Source organism: Schistocerca serialis, chromosome 8, assembly GCF_023864345.2.
Source record: "Schistocerca serialis cubense isolate TAMUIC-IGC-003099 chromosome 8, iqSchSeri2.2, whole genome shotgun sequence".
Taxonomy (NCBI): Eukaryota; Metazoa; Arthropoda; class Insecta; order Orthoptera; family Acrididae; genus Schistocerca; species Schistocerca serialis.
In genome coordinates, this window is record NC_064645.1 from 348,540,232 (window position 1) to 348,545,231 (window position 5,000).

Consider the following 5,000-nt stretch of genomic DNA (forward strand, 5'->3'; position numbering starts at 1 on the left):
AGAGTCTCGTTCGTTATCGGAATTAACCAGACAAATCGCTCCACCAACTAAGAACGGCCATGCACCACCACCCACCGAATCAAGAAAGAGCTATCAATCTGTCAATCCTTCTGGTGTCCGGGCCTGGTGAGGTTTCCCGTGTTGAGTCAAATTAAGCCGCAGGCTCCACTCCTGGTGGTGCCCTTCCGTCAATTCCTTTAAGTTTCAGCTTTGCAACCATACTTCCCCCGGAACCCAAAAGCTTTGGTTTCCCGGAGGCTGCCCGCCGAGTCATCGGAGGAACTGCGGCGGATCGCTGGCTGGCATCGTTTATGGTTAGAACTAGGGCGGTATCTGATCGCCTTCGAACCTCTAACTTTCGTTCTTGATTAATGAAAACATACTTGGCAAATGCTTTCGCTTCTGTTCGTCTTGCGACGATCCAAGAATTTCACCTCTAACGTCGCAATACGAATGCCCCCGCCTGTCCCTATTAATCATTACCTCGGGTTCCGAAAACCAACAAAATAGAACCGAGGTCCTATTCCATTATTCCATGCACACAGTATTCAGGCGGGCTTGCCTGCTTTAAGCACTCTAATTTGTTCAAAGTAAACGTGCCGGCCCACCGAGACACTCAATAAAGAGCACCCTGGTAGGATTTCAACGGGGTCCGCCTCGGGACGCACGAGCACGCACGAGGCGGTCGCACGCCTTCGGCTCGCCCCACCGGCAGGACGTCCCACGATACATGCCAGTTAAACACCGACGGGCGGTGAACCAACAGCGTGGGACACAAATCCAACTACGAGCTTTTTAACCGCAACAACTTTAATATACGCTATTGGAGCTGGAATTACCGCGGCTGCTGGCACCAGACTTGCCCTCCAATAGATACTCGTTAAAGGATTTAAAGTGTACTCATTCCGATTACGGGGCCTCGGATGAGTCCCGTATCGTTATTTTTCGTCACTACCTCCCCGTGCCGGGAGTGGGTAATTTGCGCGCCTGCTGCCTTCCTTGGATGTGGTAGCCGTTTCTCAGGCTCCCTCTCCGGAATCGAACCCTGATTCCCCGTTACCCGTTACAACCATGGTAGGCGCAGAACCTACCATCGACAGTTGATAAGGCAGACATTTGAAAGATGCGTCGCCGGTACGAGGACCGTGCGATCAGCCCAAAGTTATTCAGAGTCACCAAGGCAAACGGACCGGACGAGCCGACCGATTGGTTTTGATCTAATAAAAGCGTCCCTTCCATCTCTGGTCGGGACTCTGTTTGCATGTATTAGCTCTAGAATTACCACAGTTATCCAAGTAACGTGGGTACGATCTAAGGAACCATAACTGATTTAATGAGCCATTCGCGGTTTCACCTTAATGCGGCTTGTACTGAGACATGCATGGCTTAATCTTTGAGACAAGCATATGACTACTGGCAGGATCAACCAGGGAGCTGCGTCAACTAGAGCTGAGCAGCCGGCCGCCCGGGAGTGTGTCCCGGGGGCCCGCGCGAACACGCAAGCGTCCGCTCAATTATTCTGCAAACAGGAGGAGGCTGAGCTCCCCTGCACAACACACCTCGAAACCCTCTCAGGTCCCGGCGGCGCGCAGCGCCGTCCTAAGTACTTGGTCGGGTTCGAGAGAGGCGCAATCGCCCGGAGTTAGGCGAGTAGACGCTTTAGGTGCGACCACCCGTGCTCCCAACTGAGCTTGCCGCTGCCGACAGAGGCCCGGGAGCGTGCTGTCGTGGCATTGCCGGCGGGAGACAACACGCGCCACCTACGGTGACCGGCAGCTCCAACGCCAGCGCCACAGAAGGACAAAAGCCCCACTTGGGTGCCGAAGCGAACTCTCCCAGCACAGCGCACGCGCCAACACGTCCGCACAGCTGCGATACAAACCACCTGCGAGAACCGCTGGGGCGACCGAGCAGCAGACGGCGTCGCGGCGCCGAGCGCCGAGCGGCGGCGCATCCTCAGCGCACACAGTCCTCAATCGGACCAGCACACTGCAGATGGCCACCGCGCTTCGCACCGGGCCCGCGAGGACCTACTTTGGCCGCAAGGCGCCGCGAGCAGGGGGCGCCGGCGCGCAGCTGCGCCGCCTGCCGCGTCCGTCGGCCGGCGCGCCTGCCACTGGCCGCCCCCACCAGCCGGCTGTAGCGCGTGCGCCCACGCACCGCGCTGCCAGCACGCCGGGCGGCCCCCCCTCACCGGCCGGGGACGGTCCCACCCAGCCACCGCCGCGTATCGCCTCACACCCAGATCCCCTTTCACGTTCGTGGGCATGGTGGGTCCCCTTTCACGTTCGTGGGCATGGTGGGTATCCCTGAAACAACCGGTTAATAGCTCGACCGATCGTCGCCAACACTGATTCACCTCTAGCGAGAACAACCGCACCACAACGGGTTACCTGTTGTTCATTTGCGTAACGTCACCAGCAAACGTAGACGTCCATCGCCATTTGCAACGAGTATTGCATGCCTGTGTCAGGTGTCACAACACACTACGTCTGCCCACATAGACGCAACAACATGTGCACGCCTCGAGAACACGTGGAAGGTAGCCCCCGTACGTATGCGGTGTCCATTGCGCGAACGACTGTCAGCCGGCCTCTGCAGGATGTCGCAGATGTGGAACGCGGTGCAACATGCTATCACGGTGTGTGAGAAGAGACGACTACGTCCGAATACACGCTCCACCACATCAACAGACTGCTCATGCTGATCGCCATCCAGGGCGTCCGTTCCACCCACACGTCTGAATGGCGTACCACACTGCAATCCAGCTCTTATAGGGAGACGACACGTAGCTGCGTGCACAATATTTGGACTGTATGGTCTGCCGTTGCTAGGCGCAGTCGTCGTACGGTCACACATGTGCCACGATGTATCATTCAGTACATACGGACCAATGTGCAGTACAGTTTGTGGGTTTTGCGTACATCGGCGGACAGGTGACAGGCCGTACCACAACGTAGGCTGAGTACGTCGGCATGCGAAGGGCATTGAACATGCAAACTTCTCAACGACCAGCTTGCGAAGGCAGGGGGGAAGGGGGGGGGCATGTACGTCCTGCTGCTATCCACATTAGAGTGTATAGCAGGAGCATGTGGAAAGTCAGCAACACCTGCAAGGTGTTTAACATGACGCGATACACAGGGGACCGGGCAGTGCGAATAGCGAACTATATTGCGAGGGTTGCGGTTAGGCAACACTACACTAATTTAACGAGTTGCATAACAATTACAGAGCAGGTTCAGCGACAACGTGCGTCAGGTTAAGGCGCAATATAGGTTATGTTGAGGCGCAATATAGGTTAGGTTGAGGCGCAATATAGGTTAGGTTAAGGCACAACATGGGTTACGTTAAAGCGCAAATTAGGTTATGTTAAGGCACAACATGGGTTACGTTAAGGCACAACATGGGTTACGTTAAGGCACAACATGGGTTACGTTAAGGCACAACATGGGTTACGTTAAGGCACAAATTAGGTTACGTTAAGGCACAAATTAGGTTACGTTAAGGCACAAATTAGGTTACGTTAAGGCACAAATTAGGTTACGTTAAGGCACAAATTAGGTTACGTTAAGGCACAAATTAGGTTACGTTAAGGCACAACATGGGTTACGTTAAGGCACAACATGGGTTACGTTAAGGCACAACATGGGTTACGTTAAGGCACAACATGGGTTACGTTAAGGCACAACATGGGTTACGTTAAGGCACAAATTGGGTTACGTTAAGGCACAAATTGGGTTACGTTAAGGCACAAATTGGGTTACGTTAAGGCACAAATTGGGTTACGTTAAGGCACAAATTGGGTTACGTTAAGGCACAAATTGGGTTACGTTAAGGCACAAATTGGGTTACGTTAAGGCACAAATTGGGTTACGTTAAGGCACAACATGGGTTACGTTAAGGCACAAATTGGGTTACGTTAAGGCACAACATGGGTTACGTTAAGGTACAACATGGGTTAGGTTAAGGTACAATATGGGTTAGGTTAAGGTACAATATGGGTTAGGTTAAGGTACAATATGGGTTAGGTTAAGGTACAATATGGGTTAGGTTAAGGCACAATATGGGTTACGTTAAGGCACAACATGGGTTAGGTTAAGGCACAACATGGGTTAGGTTAAGGCACAACATGGGTTAGGTTAAGGCACAACATGGGTTAGGTTAAGGCACAACATGGGTTAGGTTAAGGCACAACATGGGTTAGGTTAAGGCACAACATGGGTTAGGTTAAGGCACAACATGGGTTAGGTTAAGGCACAACATGGGTTAGGTTAAGGCACAACATGGGTTAGGTTAAGGCACAACATGGGTTAGGTTAAGGCACAACATGGGTTAGGTTAAGGCACAACATGGGTTAGGTTAAGGCACAACATGGGTTAGGTTAAGGCACAACGTAGGTTAGGTTAAGGTACAACGTAGGTTAGGTTAAGGTACAACGTAGGTTAGGTTAAGGTACAACGTAGGTTAGGTTAAGGTACAACGTAGGTTAGGTTAAGGTACAACGTAGGTTAGGTTAAGGTACAACGTAGGTTAGGTTAAGGTACAACGTAGGTTAGGTTAAGGTACAACGTAGGTTAGGTTAAGGTACAACGTAGGTTAGGTTAAGGTACAACGTAGGTTAGGTTAAGGTACAACGTAGGTTAGGTTAAGGTACAACGTAGGTTAGGTTAAGGTACAACGTAGGTTAGGTTAAGGTACAACGTAGGTTAGGTTAAGGCGCAATGTCGGTTAGGTTAAGGTACGATATAGCTTAAGTTAAGGTACAATATAGCTTAGGTTAAGGTACACATTGTTGTAGGGAAAGGTGTATTTGGGGGGGGGGGGCGGCAGGTTCGTTGATAGTGATTATCGTAAGTGCATGCCTGCGGGATCATCCGATTTGTCACGTCAGGATGCACTTGTGGCTCATGACAGGCGGCGTTCCGATTCCAAGGTTGTGGCAGATCTGTGTCTTTCATTCCTGCCATTGTTTGTGTACTGTGACAGGAGGCAGTATTGTG

The 5,000-nt window shown here is 52.0% G+C and overlaps 1 non-coding gene across 1 annotated transcript in view; it reads right to left on the reverse strand.

The window, feature by feature from the left end:
• LOC126417760 (small subunit ribosomal RNA) overlaps positions 1-1,433 on the reverse strand; it is a 1,909-nt gene extending 476 nt beyond the window's left edge. The window contains exon 1 of the ribosomal RNA XR_007575821.1: positions 1-1,433. This exon is cut by the window's left edge and continues 476 nt beyond it. This is a non-coding gene — a ribosomal RNA (small subunit ribosomal RNA).
• Between the last annotated feature and the right edge of the window lie 3,567 nt (positions 1,434-5,000).